This window comes from Falco peregrinus, chromosome 2 (assembly GCF_023634155.1).
Source record: "Falco peregrinus isolate bFalPer1 chromosome 2, bFalPer1.pri, whole genome shotgun sequence".
Taxonomy (NCBI): Eukaryota; Metazoa; Chordata; class Aves; order Falconiformes; family Falconidae; genus Falco; species Falco peregrinus.
The window spans coordinates 2,544,964-2,571,261 of record NC_073722.1 but is presented as its reverse complement, the minus strand read 5'-3'; the positions used below and the strand labels follow the sequence as shown (position 1 = coordinate 2,571,261).

Below are 26,298 nucleotides of genomic sequence, written 5' to 3'. Positions count from 1 at the left end.
TGCATTTTTTTTTTCAAGTTGCAAATAAAATTACTTGTGAAACTATTTCTGGAATCGTTTAGTTATTAACAGTTGTGTATTGTAACAGTCAAGAACAGTATTTGTGACTAAATATGTTTCCTTGTGTGTACCACATACAAGAGCCCTTACATTTAGAGAATAATTAAAATAATAATGAATCATTAACTGAAATTTTACTCGTCTTTCAATTCTTAATAAAGGCTGCCTATAGAATAGTTTAAGCTTATTAAAAAATCCCAATAAAAAGAATATTTTAACACAAATTTTTATAATTTTGCTCTCAATTCTTATTAATAGAAAACAGGCAGCCTCCTTTTACAAAACCCCAATTTAATTATGTAGTAATTAGGTTGAAATCAAGATGGACTTTACATTCAAACAATAAATCTCATAAAAGAGTAGTAATTTTATTCACGGTTATTATACAGCCGTAACTTTGAATTAGAAAAGTAAAAAGTGCTTTCATCTTTAAAGAAACATAAAATGTCCTTTGAAATCAAACACACCTTCTAAAGACATCCGTCACTGCACTGAGAAAGCATTACAACCTTGGCACTTGCACCCAAGAGACTGCTGTCAGTCTGCAGTCTGATGTCACTACAGAATTACAGTTTACAGTACCTTATCAATGCCTGTTACGTCCTCTGAGAAAGTAACCTCTGCTGGCTGAACTCTCCAATTTACTCCCAAAGGCAGAAGAACAAAGCTTCCTAAACTACACAGCATGTATTTTTGTAAAAATTCCATAGAGACAAGATTGCATTTATGAGCAACATAATCTTGTATAATAGATTAAGTGAATACTAAGCAAAGTTCCTTTGTGTACAATTAATAAGCAAAAAACCCAATTCACTAAAGAAATATATCACAATCATGGGCAATACATTCAAGACAAAACAGGTATAAAACCAAAGCTGCCCAAAAGTAATTCAGACTTTGGACTTATCATATTTGTCCTGCTAGGAAGATTTAATTTGGTGTTATCAACCATGTTTCATGTAGGCAACATGAAAGGGTTTCATTATTGTCAAACTTGCATTTACCATCAATTCCCCCCAACTCCCCCCACACACACACTTTACTCATCTCTAATCCTGTAAATATTGACTAATCAGATATATCTGTATTTGAGTTTAAAGTTTTGTTCAAGTCTGAAAAGAATCCCATCTTTAATGTTAGAAAGACGAATACAAGGAACATTTCTTCCCCGCCTTTTTGTTTTGTTTAAAGCCTTTATCATAAAAAAAAAATTGCACGAGGGTAAACCAGAAGGAAAAAAAAAAAAAAAAAACCCACAACAAAGTATTTGTGCATCAATTGCTGGCTTTTTGAGTGGGGGAGAAAGCGTATTTGATATGCCTTACTGGAGGAATGACTGTTACGATTACAATCAATAAATATGTTCATAGCAAAGTTCTACCTTTCCTTCCTGTTTTCTGAATTTAGTAACAGAATGGGTGTGGGTGAGGAAGAGAGGTACAGGAAAGGTGAAAAAATCAGAACATAGGAAAAAAGTGGGGGTGTCACTAGTACATGATAATGAGGATTCCATCCGCCCAGCAGGTCTGGCTTTGTTGACAAGCAACAATACAAACTTTGAGACAGACCTTACAGTCAATTAAGGCTTCAGTATTTTGCTTCCTAGAGTAACATTCTACAAAATATTTAGTTTTTCCAGTTGTTTCTTCTACTACATATTTTTGCATTCTTCAGTCTTTTTTTTTTTTTTTGGATAGCACTGGCCTTTCATAGGATTTGAATCTTGATTTTGTATCAGACAATTCTAGGATGAATACTTGTAATAGTGATGTCAATTCACAACTCAAACATCTCTCTTCAGATCAAAAACTGAAAACATTAGGCACCTTCCGTGCTTTTCTACAGAACAAAAAGCTACAAAAGACTGATCAAATTTGTCACCCGTCTTTCTCCTTCAATGAGAAAAATTTTAGTCCTAGAAGATATATATATATATAAAATACTGCAGTGTGCTTCCTAAACTCTTTTATTAGACAAAAATATCCATCATTTGTCATAAGTGTCATCTTTTCTACTTTAATGGATAAACGGATAAGACATCTTCCTACTCAGCTAACTTGTACAAAAAATAATAAATAAGTTTAGGCAAAAGACCTCTTCTGTTTGAAAAAAAAAAAAAAAATTCCAAGTTCTCAGGAAACTTACAATGGCAATCCAAACACTTTATTCTTCCTACAAACAAAAGAAGGAAAACAATAACACACATTTGTGCTATTAGCAGAATAGAATCTGGAGGGGAAATGAAAAACTATGGCAGCAAAAACTTGCGACTACTGATTGATCTTTCTGCCTGAAAGCATGAAAAATTATCCCAGATGTCTGGATTGACATTATTTAATGAACAGACAACATTACTTCCTTTGATTTGTCCTAACATTATTGTCATTTGTTTGAGCAAGCCAAGCCTCTGGTAAAGAAAAAGGAAGGAAGGAAAGGAAGAACTAGAGAGGATGAAGGAAACTACGAGAACTTGGAGGATAGAGGCACATTATTCACTGTAACTGCCACTTAGCTTACCACAGTCAAACATCCTACAATTTAGCAGTCAGCTGTAACTTAAATATGAATAGATCAAAATAGTCCAGCTGTGCTCCACATTAAGTCCATTATGTAACTGCAGCATTTTCTATCTTCATATTTTGAGAATTCTTTGTGAAAGTACAATAGATATGAGAAAAAACAGTTAATACATGGGTCCAACTTCAAAGAAGTTATTATGAATTTTCCTGTGGAATTCAGTGGGGCTAGAATCTTGCACATACATTTAACCATTTTTCCTGAAATCCTGGCACATGACATTATGAGCAGTAATAAAAAAAAAAGGTATTAGTGATCACTAACGACTAAACTGATACCCAGGTCAGTACAGTCATATCCTTGGCAATTTCTGAGTTACTGAAGCATAAGTACTGTTAGCATATGCCAAAGTTTAAACTGGTTTTTTTTCCAGACATCTGAGCAGCAAGTTTAACTGAGAGCAAGTTTTAGAGTTCTCAGAGAGCTTCTGCATGTAAGAGTAAGCTAATAATCAAAAAGCTTTTGTACAAGTGTCTGATTATTCTATAAATATTTATGTACTGCTTTTATCTACGATGCTAGAAGCCACCACCACATTCAGTGGGACAAACCGCAGGTGCCAAGTCCTAACTAAAGTTCTATCTGGTTGATTCATCAAGCAGTAATTCCACACACAGTTACCTAGAAACGTCACATTAGCAATTCTAAAGAATTATTATATTAACTGATTTATTGAGTAGTCTCTTCAGTACTGTTGCAAACCTTTTTTTTTTTTTTTTTTTTTTTTTTTTAATAGAACTTCCTTATATTTAAATCCAGAATTACGTAAAAGTATCACTAGTTTTTTTCATTTCAAGCCCTCGGATGTTACAGATAAACAGTAACTATCTGTTACTCTTCAAAGAAGGTAGTGTTTCAATCAACTTTGAAGTAGCCCTTCAGATCTGCCTGCCAGTCTAGATTGCTCCTGATGTACTTATAGAATTTCTCCTGTTTGCTTAAAAAATAAAACCGGCAACAAGTCCCCTCAAAAACAACACTACACTTTTTCTAATTTCTACATTTAAAAGGAAAAGATAACCAAGCAGATAAGCTTTTCAGAATTCCAACTAAGATCAGTGAAATTATTGAAGCAAGTCACATGTATATTTGCCAAGCTATGTTCTTATTTTGTATTTCAAACAGTATTGTTTAAACAAAATTTTCAATTATTTTCCATCGCTAAATAAATCAATGCATGTCCACAGCTAGTGGGGTCAAATTCGTCTCCCTTTTCATATGATACCTCCATATTATATTATAAGAAACAAAATCTGTATCTTCAGAAGGATATTTTCAAACTGGTCTCTGGGGTTTCAGGGTTATTTGTTTAAAAAAAAATACTTCTCATGCATAATTAACTTCTTTGGGTTTCTATTTTACCCCAGATAAGCAACCCTTCCTATAAACCATCTTCTTCTGCAACTTACAACACTATCAACCACTAAACAGCAGCAGATTTACAACCGCCTTCTTTTAAATAACTAGCTGGGAAATTACCATTAATTTGGATCCCACCATAGCTAAGCATCTACCTCATTTATTTAAGAACATTTTTTTTTTCTTCTTAATTGCTAAGTCAATCAGGACTGGATGAGCAGCCTATCCTCTTCAGGCTTTCCTCCAATGACCATAATACACAGCTCTGTCAAAATCCTGACAGATATCCGAGTTCCCGAAGACATAGAAAAGGAGGAACTGAGGAACATTAATGCAGTCCAAACAGATTACAATCTCTCAGGAAAAAGTTACTCCAATTTCTCACTGCAATGGATTAAGTGTGCACCCTCAGGATGTTTCTGTCAGAAAGAAATTATAGTATCATCCTCCTGAATTTGACCAGCAAAGCTGCATGGTATCAGACAAAAGACATCGGATCACTCCACTCTGCTTTACAGATATACGATAATAAATTGTAAGAGGCAGCAGAAGAAAACGGACTTCTGATGCAGGCACATACAGTGGTAGTTCTTCACATGAATCACTCAAGTTGGCTTTATGCAAGAACCATTCAATGCTCATTGATTATATGTTCATGAAGTATATCACTTGTTACTGACTAAAGGCTCTCAATGGCAGAATTTATGAACAGGCTGTTGAAAGCATATGGCATGATTTTACTAGTTTTGACTGCTGGCAGAAACTGTTGACATCTTTTAGGAATAATCACAAATTATATAAAACTGTATATAGTAGGTTTAGTTTTAGCGTATATATATATATACACACACAAGCATACATATATAACGCTGCTGTAGTAGGCAGCAAGATTAACATGGCTAGTAAATATTAAAGCCTTTCTTAATATAAGATGATCTAAGACATTTACATAAGAAATAACCAGCAGATGCATTAATAATATCAGTCAACCACTTGGTAATAATTTCAGAGGAAGGAAATGAAAGGACCATACCTTCTCATATAATGCATCTGAACATTATCATGCATAATCACATCCTAAGTTAACCCATTCAAGAAACAGTGGATAAATCACACTTTCACTAGTTCTCCAGAGGCTGAAAACAAAGAAAACCAAGTGCCCCAATTCAGAAAAAACATTCATTAAAAGAAATAAAGACCAGATAAAAGGAAATTGAATTGCTGATCATCTGAACCCCTAAAAGATAAATGTACTGATCTTTAAAAGATCTTTGATTAATTCTAGCAATAATTTTGAAGCCATCTTTTGCTTGTTTCATCAGCGCATTCATTTTTAATTCCTTGCAACGACACATACTGTTTCTTTGTTTAAAAAAAAAAAAAAAAAACACACACATAACAAAACCAAAAAACATTTCTACAAATAACTTACCAGGCCTACTCTAATTCTTCAGATGTTCACACATAGCTTCACACCGCTTGGACCTCAACAGTTAGTCCGGGTTTCCTTCCCACAGTACGCAACATGCACCTATAACAGTTTTAGTACGTTTGAAATTTAGGATGCCAAAGGAAAAGTCTGCTGTGATGATAAGGTGTGGGAAAATGACCTTCATGTTCATATGGAGTTCATTTTAGGGTAATCCGGTTATTCTAGCCTCTTCTAAGAGGAAATGCAGTCACCATTACAAAGATCCCTCCAAAGTCCGCTGTAGACAGGCGGTGACTATGCACACCACACAAGCACAGCCTACACCACCCCAGGCAGCCAGCACAAGATGGAATCCTGCCCGTCTCTGCAGTCCTTTCACCTTCAAACACCCTCAGACACTTTTTCAGAACAACCACCAAACAAAAAACACCAACCCAAACTCCCCAAAATACCACAACCCACTCATAAAACCACAGCTCAGAGCTACTCAAAACAAACCAACCCACCCCCCACCAAAAATCATGTTTTTTCTTGTGTCACAGGAACATGAGTACACACCAGTCTGCTCAGGGACCTTGTTCTTTCCTTAGAGTAGTACACTGTGTAAACAGTACTCTTTACAACTATACAGAATACATTTCTTTTAAACTGAGAGTTACCCATCAGTCCAAATGTTATATATACTGACTCCGAGTCACTACATGCAGTTGCTTAATTCTTCCAGATTGTCCTGGTTTCAGATGGGACAGAGTTAATTTTCTTCATAGTAGCTGGTGCAGTGCTGTCTTTTGGATCTGGTGTGAGAACAATGTTGATGGCACACGGAGGGGTTTGGTTGCTGCTGGGTGATGTTTATGCTAAATCAAGGACCTTCCAGTTCCTCAGACCCTGCCAGCGAGAGGGCTGGGGTGGGGCATGGGAAATCGGGAGGAGGCACGGCCAGGACAGGTGACCCAAGCTGGCCAAAAGGTATTCTATACCATAGGACACCATGCTCGCTATATACATGGGGGGGGGGGGGGGGGGGGGGGGGGCTGGGGGAGGGACACACACATGAATTGGCCAGAGCCCACCGATACTCGCTTATGTCGCTCAGGGACTGGCTGGGCATCGGTCAGTGGGTTCCGAGTAACTGTACTGCACATCACTTACTTACTTTTCTCCCTTCCCTTTGGATTTTGTTCCTTTCCCCCTCTTCCTCCTTTTCATTATAATTATTACAGGTTTTGATTTTATTTCAATTATTACACTGTTCTTATCTCAACCATTCAGTTTTACATTCCTTCCTCTGTGGGGGGCAGGGAACCAGTGGGTGGCTGCATAGTGCTTGGTTGCTGGGTGGGGGTAAACCGCAACAGAGATATAGGATAAAATAAATATATACAGTTTGCTCTATGGATAAGAAAATACCCGATTATAAGCCTATTTGCTGTCTCCACTTCCTGTTCTGCAACTGGACATGACGTGATCAAGGTTGTCTCCTTTCCCCCCACCCCTCAATATACTCATATAAAGAGTATCCAAATAATGATAAAGTGTATGTGATAGGATACTGGCATATACTGCAGAACTATCGACTACACACAACATCTATTTTAGAGTTCACCGTGATCCAACATTGTGTCACATCTAGATTTGTCAAAGATGAGCGTGAATTACTGCAAACAGCAAACAAAATATTCAACACTCTAGCTACTGTTCAGTGTTTTCTGTCTTAGAGAAAGGAGGGAATTTCCTCATTCACCTTAGGCAGAAATCTGGAAGGAACACATAAGGCTTTCACTGCAGTCTTGAATCCCAGAAAATCTGGTGTTGGACAGGACCTCTGGAGATCATCTGGTGCAACCTTCTGTTGAAAGCAGAACCTAGATTAGGTTATGCAGAATCCTACCAAGGTCGGAGCCGAGTCTTGGATTTCATATCCAGTAAGAAGGATCCCACCAATTCTCTGGGCAACCTATTACCGAGTTTGTTCTCATGGTCTTGTATCCAGACAGAATATTTCCCTGAAGCACTAGATACCTGTTGCCTTGTCCTGTAACTATGCATCGTCATCAGGAGAGTGCCTCCATTCTCTTTACCTTTCAGGTATTGGAAGACTGTGTCTAGCTCCCCTTTGTTGGGATCTAAGCCTCTTCTCTAGGCTGGATTAAAAAAAATAATAATAATCATCTGGCAACACTTTCTTTGGATGTTGAGTTTTCAGCTCTGTTGAAACACGGCATGCTCCAGCCTTGTTTCATTCTACATGCTTGAGTCAGAACCACTAAATTTTCAGCCAATTTCCCCACCCAAAACCACTTTGAGAGTCAGTGGAGCCAGTGGTATCCATCAAGGTTTCCTTCTCCAGTCTTCCTGATCTTTTAGCATTACCAGCTGTGTAAGGACAGGGTGATCCTCTCGTACACCTGTATTACCAAGTTAGCACATTTTTTTAGTACAAGTTCATCTTGCCTTGCAGTTCTGCAGTACACACAAGCTCCCCTCTGACGCACAAAATGGAATGTAGATATGCTGTCCTAGAACCATAAAACATAACAAGTGAAAGTGCAGTCCTTTCTTCTTCTGCCCCAGCTTGTCATTTCCTTGAGATCTGCTGAGCTGTAGACCACTGTACTGAACAGGATCCCAAAATGATACACATGACGCTAGATAAAGCAGGTATTTACACTATACCAATTTACAGAGGTACTGCGAGTAGCTTGCATCCAAACAGTAAAATTAAATGCACATACCAACATCATTGGGGATTCTGCTAATAAAGTAGAAATCCACAATAAATGCTATTAGGATACTTTTACAAAGCAACAAAACAGCCGGAGGCTTAAGTGCCATATCGTAATCCTGACCCAACAATCCTAACGTACCTTTTCAGAAAAAAAACTGCCCATGTTCAACTATTTTAAATGCAAAATGCCAACTATGCAATACACAATAATACTATGTGTTATTAATTATAACTATTAATATTACATATTATTATATTTAGGCACTTGAACACCACACATGGAACTGATAGCGTAAAATATTTTTAGATGCACTTGAACACCACACACAGAACTGATAGTGTAAAATATTTTTAGTTCCAATTGAACCAACAAACTTTCTTGCTCTAGATCCTCATGTCCTCAGTTATTTACTGCAAATAGTTACACGAGGTACAAATTTTTGTGAAAGATGAACTTAATATAATGGTGGATTTTCCACATGAACATGCACTGGCTATTCCAAAGTAGGTACCTACAAATACATCAGAATTTCCCATAACTATAAGTCTGTTACTTGGATTCCACCCTACAACAGACTGGATGTTTTCCTCACAGAGCGTAACAGAATTTTCCTTATATTCCCTGTTTATTAAATTCCACAACTAACCCGTGACAGAAGCAGAAGTACCTAGGGACCGCTCTCCAAATGCTCCTGAAAAAGCCACTTTTAAAAATACGTGAAGCAGGGAGCTTTGGATAGTAAATAGTCTCATTAATACCCAGGACACTTTGCATTTGATCCTTTTATTGATTATAAGCGATAATCACTGTATTTTCAGTCCTCACTCATCATTTGCAAAACATACATAAGCTTCTAGTAAACTGGCTGGCACACTTCTGGTGGCAACACTTTAAGGCTGGCTGTGTTTCAGGGTATTTTTTTTTCCCCCATTTAACTAAACCCTTATGCAAAGAGTAATGTTCATGTAAGAAAAAAGCATGATCTGAAACACTAACCCTTTTCTAGACTTCCAAATCTGATTCCACTGTCCTTACGAATACTAATAATTCTGGTTATAGCATAGTGATGCCTCAAAAGCCTTCTTTAATACACAATACCCTACACAAATACAAGTCGTCATTTTACTTTACACACATTCAGCTGTAGCATGACAGATGAATTTTATGAAGACTACACTCCATCTTAAAAGCAGCATACAGCCTGTTATTGTTACAAAGAAAAATAAACAGTACTTAGCATTTTTGTTATGGCTTATGAGCTGAACCTCTTTCTTTTTTTCGTAATTAGATCATCTTGCTTTATATCTGAAGCTTAAGCATATAGAAATGTCTAGATATTTATACCACAAAGAAATGCAGCACAATTAGCATTCCAATCTTTAGCCATACCACCTCTCTCATCAAATAACAAACACAAATAAGTTTTTAGTGAACTAAAGAACTCTTAGTTTCAGGTTAAACAGTTGGATAAAGAACGAATCTAGGAGTTCTATGAATATTCATAAGAATATTAAATAAGGAAAAATGTACAGAAGACGACAGCTGGCCATTTAATTTAATCTGTTCATCACTGGGATAATATTGAGAACAACTATGTTGGCACTACAAGAAAAATCAGTATACAGATGCAGAAAGCCAAGGAGCTTTTAAGACCTAAATACTTTAAAGATTAATAAAAATATATGAGCAGTAACAGAACAAATGATCATATTAAATCAGGTAAGACACTCTACTGTATGCACCATGACTGAGAGTTAACTGGAGATATATTTTCACCCCCAAATATACATTTTCAAAATACAGAAGGCGTTCATTAGTAGGGGGGACACATATTAGCGGTATGGAGTTTAGACTTACATCTTCTTTTCAGCGTTTTTTCTTTAAAGTGATTTTGTTGAATACTTAGAAGCCTTTGCTAGGACTGCCACTGTACAGGCTCCCAAACACAGTCTTAATTTTCTTTTTGTTAGCAAATTGCTAAACATTATCGCTTGACAGTAAAACAGTAGAGAAATGTTTCCCCAGTGTTTTATCTGGTACAATACAGTTATCTGATCTACATAGTTTGAATCCTGGAATTCCATTCAAGTGCCCTGCTAGCTGAAATTTTAACTGTGACACCCTCTAACACATTAAATAAAAAAAGACATTCTGCTTTTGTAAAGCACATAAGAATATTGTGATAGTAGAAAGGTGGCTTATATACTTCAGTAAACTTACTTCTAAAGCTATTCATTCTCCATCTACAATAGCTGACATTCGCTAACAATGCCTAAATGCCAGATCTTTTATATCCAGTTCTGACACTGAATGTCTGTGCGTCGATGACCTTAGCAATCAGCAGCTTTAAAACTTTAGAGTTGAGACCCAGATTCTAGTTCCTGCTCACAGGATTTCATCTGTTTACCCAATAACTATGTAATGCAAAAAAAAAAAAAAAAAAAGCAAAAGCAATCTAATGGCACACTCAAGACCTCCTCTCTCCTCTCACACTCACTGCATTTCAGAGTAATGTTCTTGGTTATTCCCACTCCTCTCAGAACTACTTGTTGCGCAGTAATAAACTAACCTGCTGTTTTCTGGAGGACACAGGAGTTATTAACTGAAGTCCCTTCAAAAGATGGCAGGCAGCCCAAAGAACTGGCGTTCTCGCTGTGTGTGCTAGTGCCCTAAGCACCAAGAGCTGCCTGCGGTGGCTGTTGCTGTCCTCCTAGAGCGAGTAAGTTCCTCGCACTCAGGTGTTTACTCCCATAAAAAGAACTCCAGATTTCTGGCTCCTGATGTACAGCCCTGCTTCAGCCTTTCGAGCCCTGAAGACGTGAGATTTCACACAAAGCACTGGACACCTGGCATTTTCTACTGGCCGGCTGACCGCAGCCCCTCACTGAGCAGGCACTCCTCTGACCGTACCTCAAAAGGCAGTTTCTCCATGAAGCACAGAGAGCCAAAGCGCTCTAACCAGGCGGACTAGATCATTCTGTTAAAGTTCCCTGAATTAAATTGTGTGCCTGACCGTACCTGCTATATCTAGAACAATCCAGACCATATACAGCAAAGGTAGCCAGTGACAAGTACGTATTTATTAGGAAAGAGCATCTTCAGCTCATTTGTACGTTGAATTCAGCATAGTATCCGACCGCAGAGACAAACAGGAAGAAAAATATGTTATAAATCAGCGTTAAGTGGCACTATAAAGGGATAAAGGGTACCTAGCAAACAAGAGACCTTGTTTAGGCTAGCCATTCAGATTGCAAAGTTAAATTAGCTTCCCAAACCAACGGAGTAATGCTTTTACCATTAATCCATAGGTAAGTATCATTGACAGACCAAGAGGGCTACAGAGCCAGTCACTACAGTCTACAAGCTTTGCACGTGGCTATCAAGAAATTAATTCACCACATTGCTGGATTTCAACCAAATAACCGGCCTACCTAAGCAAATTCCTCCCAATAAAGCACCTTTATATGATAATTGAGCTAGGAGATAAGATATATGCCTATTACATAAAGTGATTATTGACTATGAGAAGCTTTCAATTTAGTAGAATATTACTTTGTGCAAGAGCTCTCCAGAGCCAGTGACAAAGGTTATATTTAGCTCTTTTAATCCACAGTAAAAGAGAATGAGGCTTCCACTGGCCTCCTGTATATCAGATAATCAAACAATGGCAAGAAAATTAAGTAACGATAAAACTTTTTCCATAGCTTTTCACATTCTGTCCAAAAGATAATTAAAAGAAAAAAAAAAAGTGCACTGGAAATAAAATTAGTTGAATCTGGAATTCACTGACAGTATTAAGTTTCTCATCAGCTCCACATGTACTTTAAAGCATGAAGATTTAATGTTAATGTAAATGCAAAATTCAATGAAGTAATAAGAAATTAATACATTAATTTCTGCTAAGTTGACTGCAAAAATAAATCAGAAATAAAATTATTTCAAATAAAAGTAAAAAAAAAAAAAAAAAAAGATCCTTCCCCAATTTAAAGACTGTTATATATTATTTACTTGAAAATTTTACTAACTTTATTATAGGAAATTAAAATATGGAGGATAAATGGGACAATAAGACAATCACAACTGAGTCAAAAAAACGGGTTTCAATGTACTTATCACCTTGAAACTATACAAAGGTTTTGAATTTAAATCCAAATCGGACCTAGACATGCTTCACAAGAACCAGACAAGGCTAAGATGTCAAAGTTATTTTATAAGAATAACGAGCTCTTCAGTATTTAAGAAAACACATGCTAACAAATGAGGAAATTCAGTTAAGTGTTTTACCAGCTATTCCTGCATTTTAAGTTCTCATATATATTTTATAATTTTTTTCTAGTTGCAATGAATGGAGATATAACCCTTTAGTATTCAGCAGGTTATATTATCTACTTAGTAGTGCACACCTTAGAGCTAATTCTCAATGGAAAACTAGAGTATTACTTTTTTCCATGTTGCTCTTTATATAAAGGGTCTTCAGGTAGAGAGCAATTTACACTTTTTCCAATTTGCCAGCTAATATTTTAAAATGTTTGCCTCATTTGCTTGCAGATACAGAACAAGTTACCATTTTTAAACTGAAAAAGGGCAGATTTCTACTAGATATGAGGAAGAAATTCTGTACTGTGAGGGTGGTGAGACACAGGCACAGGTTGCCCAGAGAAACTGTGGATGCCCCATCCCTGGCCGTGTTCAAGGCCAGGCTGGATGGGGCTGGGAGCAACCTGGTCTGGTGGGAGGTGTCCCCGCACATACCAGGGGGCTTAGAACTAGATGATCCTTAAAGTCCCTTCCAACTCAAGCCTTTCTGTGATTCTGCATGGACACAATAAGACTCAAAGCCAGAAATAAATACGAAGGATTTAAAACTAAACTTATTCAAATGCGTCGTAAGAAATATCTTGCAATGCAAAGGAACCACATGATAATCTTAGTTTTAACAGCAAAATTATGGGTACTATCAAAAGAGGTGAGAATGTACTATGTAAAAGAAAACAAGTGTTAGCATCATGCCATTTTTTTCAAATACCTGATTTTTTCAGATGTCTGAAAGTTATGCATTTTTAGATTTAGATTGGAGCTACAGCATTGAAAGTTATTTTATGCACGCTCTCATTTATATGTTTTTAACTCTAGCTTGAATATGCACGAATATTAGCAAGACTGGGTCCTAGGGTATTTTTTTTAAACCAGCTTGAAACTGACAAGTGATACAAAATAAATAAGTAGAATTGAAGAATGCCCATTTTGTAAACCACAAAATTAGAAACAGCAGATTTTTGTTTCAAAAATAGTATTCTTTATGTGCAAGAAACTGATGTATTGCACAGTTGCTAATTTTTAAATTAATACAGTTCAACTAGGAGTTGATTTTACAAAAACATTACAGTTTACAGAACTGTGCAGAAAAGCTTATGTGAATTTCAACAAGAAAGCATTAAATCTCTAGCAATCTTCCACTTAAAGAACATCTTCAAGTCTTTTATTTAATTACATTTGAATAACTTCAGATAAAAATGTGAAAAACTAGAAGTTGACAAGATTAAAATAACCAAGAAAAAATACTGGTCCAGCAGAAAACTAAAACTTTAGCTTCAAGTCTGATGTAGTTTAGTATTCAGCATTTTCATAGTGGATTTCAGGTCCAATACGCTAAGAAAATATTTACATACAGATAAAAACAATTTTTTAAGAGACAAATGGACTTTTTTTGTTTTCTGGGTTTGTTTTGGTTTAATTATGAACTACCGTTAGAAGGGAAGGATTATATACCTGGAGTAAATGTGATGTTTCTTTTAGCTAGAGATGGTTTCATGAAGAGTAGTTCTGCGAAAGAAACTGAGAAGAGCAGGGCATGTGATAATCGTGTCAAACGTGAAGAAAAGGATGTTTTCAACAGTTTTTCCATCAGCAGGCATAGCCAGAGTCAAAGTACATACATTGTACACACTGAAAAGCCTTGAATTATGTAAACCTTTAAGTTATCAGTGATCTAAAATTATCATAAAAAAATACTTGTGTTTAGTTATTTCCACAGCAGTGATAACAATAAAATATTGAGGACCTATCACTGTTGTACTTATAATATGCAGTATATTTGGTAGCATTTGTCAGAGTTCTGAGGAACAGAGAGCAAGCTGCAGTAGCAAAATTGCAGAGAACAAAGTATGTACAATTTTTACTTTGCAGTGTGTCACACGCTGTCCTTGTATATTTCCTTGCAAAAATTATATTAGATAACATAATGATTATTGATTTCAAGGAACTGCAGGTATAATACTATAATAATAATTATGGTTTGTAAAAATGAAGTTCACGATAGTGGTTTGAATGCATAATTCCTGAAATATCTTGCTTATGAGATGCATTTTTCTCCCCATGAAGCAACATTTCTACTGAGGTTATTGAGGGCATTTAAACAAAAAAATTCCTACTGACATTTAAACTTCTACTGAGGGTCCCCTCAGAGTCTAGACTCCGGAGGCTTTAAACATATAGAGACATTCATTCATCATCTTGGAGTACTGAAGGAGTGTTAGGGAAATGTAGGATCACTTCAGGAGCGTCTTTTGTTTTACTGAGGCTGAATGTACTGGCAGTTCAGTGAGCAATATTATTTTCTACAGTTTATATTTTACTGTGTGTTTTGTCACTGCAAGCATTTTACAACCATGATAGGCATTTTCAGAAACGCTGTCATGTAATAAGTAAGGCTACCTTCACTGCAGCGAAGAAACTGAATTGAAACCAGGTATTCACTGAAATGTAAATTGACATTAAACTCAGAAGCGGCCTCCCAAAAGCAAGACTGAGATGGATTACCACAATAGTGACCCAAATCGAGCCTTATAGCAATGCACCCAGTGCATGGCTTTTCACTGGGTAAGTTGGCAAGCTTTTCACTTCCCTTTCGCTGGCTTCAACCTGCCTTCAGAAAAACCCAAGCGATATGCTCCTTGTGTTGTTCTGAGCAGGTGTGACCGCTGAGCACTCTTAAGTGGATCATAATACCTGCACTAATGAAGGTATAATTTTGGGCAATAGATCGTATTTTTATTCTTAAAAATACCATCGCGTTACCGCATCTTTCCCTCATGCTTTCCTCTTTCTACAAGAAAGATACGGCAGAAGGGCCGATACCCAGATTTCACAACCGATCTTTTTCCAGGCTTACAGGTTATTCACAAAAAGGATTTTCTGAGACTCAGACTCGGCTTCCGAAGCATCAATTTCGCAGCATTTCTGTGGGGAGGTGAAGGGCAATGAGACAGTCAAAGACTGAAAGGAAAGGAGAGCCGCTCACAAAGCTCAGGATACAGCACTCGGGGCTGTGCACAGCGAATTCAATGACTAGTTGTAAACGCAGGTAACTACAATGACGGCAGAAATGCAGGCACACCAGAGAAACAGATGAGGCAAAATAGAAGAGCAAAAAGGAAGACTTGCTGGGTGGGTGGAGACTGTCATTGTAGTTGACTAAGGAAAAGCAGCAATAAAAGATTTCCTTAGCAAAGAATTATTTACAATAGATAGCTGCACACTACTTATGCTATACCAGGAGTTATTAATACATAAATAGAAAACAGCACTTTCAGTCTGTGATCTGAAAGCCAATAAATTGCCCATGAAGAACAGATGGCAGAACGTTCCATGAGTTAGCGAAAAACAAACAAAAAAAACCCCACCACCAAAACCAAACATGAGTAAGCTTAAAGTTTAGATACATTTTCTTAAGTCCTAAATAGGAACAAATATTCTTACACGTTTGATTAGATATGCTGCATACACAAGTGCATATATCTTGACAAACAGTGGAACCTTATGCCCATTACAAGGACAGAACAGAATCTCTACTCATTAAATGCACATGCCACCTAGCATGAGAGAGTCCTGTCCTGCAATCTCAAGTAGGTCTGTAGTTGTTATGGCAGAACACAGAATATTAAAGATGATAATGAAATCATTGCAAAACCTTCTAATTACAGAGTATAGGGGATATCAAGCATAAGGCAGAAGTTCTACAAATCCTTCTTGTGACAATGCTGGCTAAAGCTGATCCCACCTCCTCCTCCTCCCTCGAGGAGAAAATCCTGTCCTTACTCTGCACCCACATGGGCACCAGCAAAACTATTTGGGGGCAGCGTGGTGACTCAATATGGTTAAAGAAATCTTGGGGTTTTTGCTTTGGTTTTTTTTTTCCCTTTGCACCACAGAATTACTCAGTTTAGATTGGTTGTGTGTGCAGCCCTCTAAATAATTCAGCCGAGAAGGTTGTTAGAGAATAGAAATGAATAGCCAAAGAGTTGGAACAATTTAACTTTTCCAACAGGAAAAATATGTATGGAACCAAGGCTTCAAATGTCATGTACAGTTTTTGAAAATCAGCTGCAGATATTCAGTCAGGAAATGAAAAGATTCTATGTGAAGCTTTATAATAAGGGGGGAAAAAAAAAAAGAAAGCTTCAGAAAAAATACCAGTTTTCCTTTCTCTAATAAAGTTTCTCATTCACTGACTGACGATAGTGGCTCTCTCTGTGATTCTTTACCATTATGACAACTAGCAGCTGAACCAAAAATTGACAGAATCCTTCACAGTATTACTCTACGTGACACTAGTAGCAGTGTGAAATTGAGTGTGATCACAGCCCCAGTCAATTCTACTGGTTCAGGAAGTTTTCAGTTTAGGTCAATTTTATCTTCAGATCCTCATGTTCTTCAATCACAGAAGTAAAGAAAACAAAGACAGAGGAAAAGTCAGTAGGATGAGAGTCTATTATAAAGGAAACAAGGGCAGAAAATTTTAGAAATTGCTGAAAGCTCTTCCTGTCCTCCAAGAACATGAGTCCACACAGCATGGAGTAAACTCTGTGCATATAGAGAATAGTTCTTCCCCATCTGGCTTAAACCCAAAGAATCTGTGTGCTGTTTGAGGTTCACTCACTCCATATCCCCTACAGCACCTTACAAGCTCTTCAAGAGACAAACTTCTTACCCAGAAAAAGAGTAAGGCTTTTTTTTAATTAAAAAAAAAAAAAAATCATTTCCCCCCCTTGTTGACTAACCTCTTTGTCCCAGGAACTTCTGACAAGACAGTATTTTAAGGCTTCCTGTAGCTGTTCTCTCTTCTCATCACCCCTTTTTCTTCTTTATGTTAAATCCATTCCTCACTCCTTTGGTTCCTACTAAAGAGTAACTACTTGCCACCCCCCTTGATTGCTGTAACAGCTGTTGCTGGTTTTCCAGTCAGTCCAATGCAGTCTCCTCTCATTTTTTGTAGTTCCTTCCCCATTTTTAGCATGAGGAATCAAAAAGCGTATCTGAGCAAAGACTAAGTTAGAAGTATTTAGCAGTGAGTCTAAGGAATGGTGGTAAAATCTAACCCTTATTCTACCTGTGCCTTAGTGTTGCTAATCCTAGCTTTCACTGAAATAAGCCTTAACTAGTCAATCTTTATTAAAAAAGAAAAAAAAAATAAAATCTCCATTCTAGAGCACTTTACAACAATCCACAATTCCTTTTCCTGGGGACACATAAGCCACAATAAATCTTCTGCAAAGTGAAGCAAAATTAATTAGTCTTGCATTTGCAAAGGCACATATTTTACTTCCTACGGCAATGGACTAGGAATACATGTGCAGTTTAATCTGAAACGCAGCTAAAAATCCAATTATATTAATAGGCACTTTTAAGTCATTGGACAGTACCTTCTTACCCATGGTATCTAATTCACAAGCTATCCTGTGCCATACCCTAAATTAGCAGCGTATTTACTGAAATTTAATATATTAAAAAAAAAAAAAGATGAATGTATTAACTATCACCTCTTCTCTCCAAAGCTTGATTTCCCCTTAGACCACCAGCTAGTCCATTTTGATTCTCATCCCTGTAGTTTATCCCCTTCACTGCAGCTAACAGAAATACTTAAAAACCACCGTGGCAAGACTTGTATGTTCTTTGAGTGTAGTTTTTTACTTCAGTGTAACATAAGAATAGGTTTAGCAATCTCTGCTGTCCAAGAACAAGTTATACTCTGATGATTTACAGGTGTTACCATATAACTGCAACAGTACTAAGTACACTTGCTGAGGTATGATGCTTTGCCAGAGATCCATCAAAATTAAAGTTTTTAGTTTCCAAAAAGAAAAGTATTAAACAGACTTGGCTCCCGTTAAAAGCTTATGCTTCATATCTCTTGTTATATCAAGTTGTAGTCCTAAAAATACAAGCAGGACTTGTCGTCAGATTAAACACGTATGTAGTGTCCGCAGGAACAGTGCTTAAATGGGTTTTATCACTCATAATATTAGCTGGTTGTCACTGCATAAATCAGCGCAATTTCAGATAATTTTGTTAAGAGTTCAAATGCTTTCATCTGAAATTCTACATATAACGGCCAGTCTACCATAAAGTGAAAGTAGCTGCCAAAATACCATCTCTCAAGAGCTAAACTGGAGGTATTTCAGTCCAAACTTCAACAAGCTTCACCCTTGCTGTGACCTAGGGGCACTGTCAATTAGCACATGCTTCATCCTTCTTTCTTCCCTCACCCCACTTGCTCTGAAAGGGGCTAAATACAAGCTCCATCCTTGCTGGCTGCCTGCCCTCCCCCGATGGTGCCCTGCTCCCTGGCCCTTGGAAATGGCCCATGTTCTTTTGAACATCATTATGACTACATCGCGATGTTACCCTGTCCCAAGGGAGAACAGGTTTACAATAAAAAGGTAGAGATCAGTGTGGGAACAGTGATTCAGCCAGAATGATTTATCACGTATTTTTTCAGAGATTAAATCAATGTGATTTTTTTACACTACTTGAAAGATGGAATGACTCCTGAATAAATAGAACTGTCACTTCATAGGTGTCTATCAGAAGGGAAGAGCAGCTTGACTTCATCCCTTTTTATGTTCACAATGCTCCTACTCCAAATATTCCCTGCGGGTCAGGATCGCACACAAGGGATGGCCGGGAGCTGCCCTCCGCAGATCTGAGCGGTTGAACAGCCATGGGTCGTGATGGCGCATCCTGGAATACAGCTGACTTCTGCTTTCTCTTCCCCTCAGAGCAAGTAAAAGCTTCAGCTGGCAGAAGTCTTGGGTATTGATGCAGGCAAGAACCGGAGTAGACAACCACCGTGTGTGTGACCCTACAGGTTTCTGTGAGCTATCCCCGTATTCAACTAATGAAAGGAAAGTGATGCCGCTCTCATTAGACTGCCACAATAGAAACATGATGAACAGATTCATCTGTGAGGGATTATTTAAGGCTTTTGCAGAAACACTTCCTATCGAACAGACAATGCTGAAATATGCTTGTTTTCTGAAAGTGTGTCAGCTTAGCCATGGAACTTATATTCAACAGGACACCGTTACACTGTTGTAACATTTGATTCCACTTACATTACCTCTTAATTAACAGTGGAACGTTTAGCAGTGATTAGAAGAGACATTTTCAAGAGTTCTAGATTTCAGCAGAGCTCACAGGCAGACTGCCTCTAGTGCAACAGTTTAAGATCACAGATGCAATTTGAATTAACAAAACTAACATCATCTTTGACTCATTGCTGTATCCAGAGGAAAAGTATTTGCAAATACTTCAAGCTGATCTTTCTACGTGCTACAGTTAAAACAAGGTCCATGCTTTAAAAGAATCTTTGCAAATTCCATCTCACTTCATAATAGATGTATTGTTTGGGATACCAGGCACTAGGTAAATTAAATCTCGATAATCTTTGTTAATTTAATTAAGTAGTTTGTAAAGCAGACAGATTCTCTCTCTTGCTAAGATTTGTTAAATGAAAGACTGCTTCTCACACAGAAATAGGCACATTTGGATACGTAACAGCGCCAGCGTGTGTGCTAAACCAACAACAGTCTTCTCTGTCTGATAAAATGTTAGTCCTCAAGAAACCCTAGTCCTAGAGCATCCATCATAGTTCAGAAGTAACAGGTCCACAAGCAAAACTTAGTTTCTCTGCAGAATGAAAGAACGCAATTTCAGGAGAAAGAACATATTCATAACATAACAGAACTGCAAGTCAAGTCTTGTATGAAATTATCTTTATTGCACAAATAAAAGTGTAATTTAATGCTTTAGTCATTCTGATAATTTGCAGACCATGATTCTGCTAAGCCTATAGGATTCATTGTTTTATAACTTCAATTGCTATCTTTCATACAGTAAAATGCTACTATAACGTCAAAAAATCCCTCAGCCTCTATGAAGCCAACATATTTTTTAAAAAGCAGAAGTACTGGCTTCCAGAAGTCTTATTCCGGTATCTATCACAGGTCATAATTATTATTAGCTACACTGGAAATATTCTCAGATACTGAATTTTATAGCCTGTTCACTTCAGTGATTTAACAAATATTTTGCATCCGTTTCTTAAATATTTGTTTTACCTGAAATGAGTTGCAACGTATGCTGAAGCCTCAAAGTCAGCCATAGGGTATTTTACTGTTATGACCGAGGCATGTGCCCAGAAGTTGACATTCCCTTAGTTAACAAGCAATATGAGTATGGTAATTACACAGGATTTTAAAACTCCTTTCCCTCCCTGCCCCACCCCCCACCCCCAATACTACAACTGTATTTTCCGAGATGAAAGTTTTTAAGTTTATCCATATGGAGCTGTGAGTTTAGTAAATACAACGTTTCTAGATAGATGACATGTAAAACATTGGTATGTATCTTTTGGAAATGTCAGAAGAGCAGAAAGGTACTTTCAACCCAGCAAGGACATTTAAGTTTAACGTTAGTATTGCAAATGTTAGGGTGAAAGAAAGACTTCAAGCAGTACAGTTTGGAAGCAATACAGAAGAGTATGCTTCCTAATGCTGGGGAATCTTGTTGCATAGATTTACCACTAAAGAGTTAGGAAAGATCGGGAAAAAAAATACGTATATGTTACAGAAAAAAAGTTATCTGTATTTCATTAGAAGGATTTTTCAAGCAGAGTTCATTTCATTGGAAAACTTGTGCTGGTATCATTATAATAAAATATATACAAACACAACTCCCCAAAACAGCTTTATACAATCCAGTATGTCATGCAAAACATTTTTTTAATATTACTTCTATTTGGGGGTTGGGGTTTTTTTCTTCTCAAAAAACCCTCTACAGCATTTTCTCACACTCCATTTTTTATCAAAGACACTCCACAAATCCAGATGTCAAGACATCAGTGTTTTGTAAATCTTTGATAACACATTCAGCTATCTATTTATCAGCCGTGTGGAAAGTCATACTTTGTTTTGGAGGAAACCCAACCTTAATATTAAACTCCATCTTCACTCAAGCTGACATTTTTACGTGACATAGGATTTTATTTATACAGATTTTTTTTATTATACAGAGAAAAAAAAAATAAGCTCCATTATTCTGATTTTTAGAAACCCTCATTTGGGAAAGCCTAGCATGGAATTCAGGTTCAGAAGTCAGCAGCAATGCTCATAAACATTTGAATAATCTGGCATGCAAGAATAAAGGAAGTGTTGGAGAAAGATATCTGTAATAGTGAAAAGAGCAAGACTGGGGTATAACACAAAAAGATTTTGAACTGTAGCATCCAGCACAAGAAGAAAACAGACCGGTTTTACAATTGTGGATATAACTTTTGTGAAGCTCAGCATTTTCATTGACTTGACTTGGGAGACACACGCTCCTAGCCCTTTCAGTATGCAGACCAGTGTTACAGATTATTTCTTTCTGGATTTTTTTTTTTTACCTCAAAGGAAGACAAAACTATGTTGATGACAAAACTTAACACTGATTGAGTAAAGCATAGGTATGTAAGAGCCCATGCACACTTTGCAATTTTAATTACGTGTTATTCTTTACAGTAGGTCTTAAAATGGAATATCCCATTTAATTTGTTAATGTACTCTCTTATTTAATTCCAACTCTGGCGTTTTCCTTAAGTATACATCTTTGATTAAGCTAGTGGGAAACAATTCTTCAGTGGGAAAAAAAAAACCACAGCAAGCAGAAGATCACATTGTGCTGCTTCTTATGTCAACTTTACTACACATAACACTGAGAAAACTTCTAAAGCAAAACGCAACAAGTTTATGCAGTTACTGCCTGAGGTTCTCATAGAATGTTTTCAAGTTATGGGAGGAACATGATAGGTGTGGAGAATAAGTTTATAAAATAAACCCTGCAGAAGTTTATTTATTTATCACTTCTGTTATTGAAGTAGTGTTTATACTGGCATGTTATTATTGGGAGAAAAAATAAATAAAATAAAGCACTACTTCAGCTGTTTATTTTTTAAAGGAGGACTTTGTTGTTACACCATCCCTGATGCAGCCTTCACAATATTAAACAGTAACTATTTCCAGCCAGTGTAAAGTGGCATGAAGTGACATAAAACTCGAGTAGCCAGCAGTAAAGTGACTTAAAACTCAGGTTCCGTTATCAATTCGGTCAAGTTACGTCAGCAGGAGATAGAAGGAGATTTCAGCAGATGGTATGTAAAATATTGCCTCCCCTTCGATCTGGCTTCACACAAATTTCTCCGGTGTGTAAGCTGAATGTGCCTATCCAAGGAAAAGTGAGGAAAATCCAGCCTTCCCTCAGCCAGCGCTCTAGAACCGTGCAAAGTCTGTCCCAGTGCTGCCGGCCAAGCTAACAACTTAATTACCACACCTTTCCGAAGCGTTCCAACCCTTGCCGTCTAATTATTAAATATTCTATACACCCTGTTCAGTTCCCTGGAAGAGTGGAACTTCCTATTTTGAGAAAGCCTGCCTATTTAAATGTCATTAACTATCCAATTAGTACAGTCTGCTCCTCGCTAGCTGCCGAGTACCGGGATAATCTTTTAATTGTTAACCGCTATTGAATAATTTTAGCAATTACGCTTTTATACATTCTGTGATAATTAAGACAGACTACCCCTAGAATCTCATCAGTTTCCCGGCACGGAGTGACGAACGGGCAGACGATCACCGGCAGAAAAATACGCGTGACCAGGGACAATGTCAACACGGCAGCCCGCCGTCCCCGCCCGCTCCCGCACCCGCCCGCCGCATCCCACCGGGTCCCCGCTCCGGCGGCGGGGGGACACGGCGGGGGGACACGGCGGGGGGACACCGGGGCCGCCTCGCACCGCGCCCACGGGGCTCGGCCGCCAGCGCGGCGGGGGCGAGACAGACCCGGGGCCGCCGCCGCCGCCGCTCCGCACGGCTCCACCTGCCGGGCGCCCGCGCCCCGCCGCGCAGCCCGCTCCCCGCCGCCCGCCCGGGGGGCGCCCCCGCCGCGCGCACAGCCGCCCCGGCGCGCCCCTTCCGCGCAGGGGGCTGACAGCAGCCCCGCGCCCGCCGCCCGCGCCGATCGGCAAGTTTCTCTCCGCCGCAGGAGGAGCGCGCCGCCCGGCGCTCCCGAGCAGCCGCGACACCGGTTCCCAGCCCGGCGCGCCCCCGGGGGCGCTGGGAACCAAGCGGGGTTACCTGCAGGGGCAGCGGTCCGACGGGGGGGCCCGGGACCCCCGCGCCGGCGGGCGACGCGCCCCCCGCCGGACGGCGCCTGTTGCGCGGGCCCCACGGGCCCCCTCCCACCAGGGCGAACCCGAACTTGGCGCCTCCGCGGCCGCGCTGCGGCTCGGGGGGGTGGGGGGACACGGGGCTCGGTGACCCCGCTCTCCCGCTACGGGCTGAGCGGCGCTCCGCAGAGCGGGACCCCCCGCCTCCCCCGCCGCATCCCGCTGCGCAAAACCGATGCACCCCGAGCGCTCCCTTCCCGCGGAAGGCAAGGCGGCGGCGCGGGCTGCGGGAGCCGACGGGAGGCAAAGTTTGACAGACGAGCGGCTCCCGCAGCGACAGGTGACTCCGGTGCAGGGGCACCCTCCGCGCCGCGTGAGGCAGGAGTGCGGGACGCGGGACTCACCTGTCCGTTGCCCCCCGGCAGCCGCGGGGGGAAGGCGGGCGGGTGGGCGAGAGGCGCAGCCCCGCGCTGCTCTCCCGTCCTGCGGCCGCGGCGGCGGGGGAGGCGGGCGGGCTGCGGGCCCGCAGAGCGGCGGGGCGGCCCCGGCCGGGCGGGCGCCCCGTCAGCGGAGCAGGTGAAGCGGGGCGGTCGCCGCCGCCGCCGCCGCCGGAAAGCAACACGTTTGGCTCTGAACTTTGCGGCTCCAGTCACAAACAAACAAATACAGCCCAGGGAAGACCTCTCCCATTCGATCCCAGCCTGCTCGGCAGCCGCTGCCTCTCTTATTGGTGCGGAGGTTATTTATTTATTTGATTTCCCCCCCCTCCCCCTCCGCACGCACCCCCCCCTTCCCTTCCCTTCTACTTCCCATTCCCTCCCCCCTCCCCGGCCTCCCCTCCCCGCCCGCACGCCGCTCCGCCAGCCCCGGTCCCTCCGCGCCGCGCAGCGTGGCCGCGGCTGCTCTGCGGCCGGCGGCAGCGCCGGGTGCCGGGCGAGGGGCGGGCGCGCCGCGGGGAGGCGGGAGCGGGGGCGGGCGGGAGCGGGGCAGCCGCCGCGCCGCGGGCGGGCGAAGGCGGGGAGCGGGCGGAGGTGGCCCCGGACGCCTCGGACGCCGCGCCGGGCTGCGGGAGCGGGAGGGAGGGCGACCCCCGCCTCGCCCCCGGCCGCCGCAGGGACGGGGCAGCCGGGCGGGGGGCGCCCGGGGACCGCGGCCGGGACGGAGGGCGGCCGGCGCGTACCGGGCGGCTGCGGCGAGGCTGCGGCCCCCGCCCGTGGGGAGCCTGGCGGCCGCGGTGCGGCGGCGCCGGGAAGGTGCGCCCGGCAGCGGCGGGGGGGCGCGCCCCGGGGGTACGGCTGTGGCCGCGGGCGCCTCCGGGCACGGTCGGGTGTGTGTAAGTGCCGCTGTGATGCGTGTTTACGTACGTGTGTCTCCCGTAACGCTGCGCGGAGCATGTTTTCAAGGAGACTCCCGGCTCGCCAGCCGCAGTGTACTTTGTGTGCAGCGCTTTTACGTTTCGGTGTAGCTCATGCTTGAGCGGTGCAGAGCAAGCTTTATTTCACCTGTCTTAACGGCCGCTGAACCTTTGTTTGCTGCTTTTATTGACCGTTTCGTCCCCCGTCCCCCAAATCCACATGCAACTCGAGCAACACAGTAGGTCTCACCTGTCCGTTCCTTAGGGCCAAGTACACCGCTACCATTATCGTAAGGAAAGGGAATGTAAGGTGCGAGCTGCGGAGGTGAGCCTGCATGAAGGATCCCTTTCCCTGTGCCTGCAGTATCCGTCCTAGCTCAGCTTCTCCCTGCAGCTGTCAGTGGAAAAAAACGTTTCTGTCCCACAGTGGCTGTTTTTATCCCGCTGTACACACACGTGACAGACAGAATATTGACATTCCTGTCTTCTCTCCCATCCTTCTCCCTTTAGAAATTAGGGTTCGAATTAGATGTCCCAGCGGTAGAAGGCAGAGGCGTAAAATCAGTAAAGTTGGTACCAACTCTTCCAGATGCTCTGGTGGGGGGTGGGGGTGTTGTTTCTTTGTTTGTTTGTTTGTTTCCTGGATAAAATTCCCACCCTTCTACCCTGACAGTAAATAGACATTCTGGGTAATTTTTTCGCTTCCAGGGGGGAAAAAAATACAGCACTACAATAAACAAACAAGGAAATCACAAATGTGCTCAGAGAATAAACAGTTATTCAACAATATTACTGGGCAATAAAGCATAAATTATATCCTTACTTCTCTTCAGGTGACAAGACGTAGAGATGTAAAGATTGCTTTTATCCTAGGACAGTCAATGAATTTATGTAGATTTGTCATTTCAAACAGAGGGCACAAATCTCTCTTTGTGCAGCAACTCTGTAATTCTACCTTTGTCAACTGAAGACGATAAACTAGAAAGATTAATGTACGTTTTGTCTTCAGTAGTAAATCCTGTTGTCAAATGGGGAGAACTTTTTATTCAAAGAATTGGATCAATAGTTGACTTTGTTTTGAGGCATTTATTTAAGAAGCTACTTAAAAAGAATGAAGTTCATGCTCGTAATGTCCTTAAAGAAATCTCTCAAAGGCAATTATTTTATTTGCCAATCTAGCGGTCACTACCATGGAGCAACAAAAAGCATGAAAGCTAGATGTGGAAATCCCTTTGGGTTCAGACAGTGCTTTCTCAATGGAAGAAGAACAGTAGGAAATTTAAAAATGGAATATATTTTAAAAAAA

The 26,298-nt window shown here is 40.5% G+C and overlaps 1 long non-coding RNA gene across 2 annotated transcripts in view; it reads right to left on the bottom strand.

The window, feature by feature from the left end:
* The window catches only part of LOC114010315 (uncharacterized), a 631,839-nt gene extending 607,446 nt beyond the window's left edge, over nt 1–24,393 (bottom strand). For both annotated transcript variants that reach the window (XR_008745520.1, XR_008745521.1), the window contains exon 1: nt 24,043–24,393. This is a non-coding gene — a long non-coding RNA (uncharacterized LOC114010315). The remainder of the gene's footprint in view (nt 1–24,042) is intronic.
* Between the last annotated feature and the right edge of the window lie 1,905 nt (nt 24,394–26,298).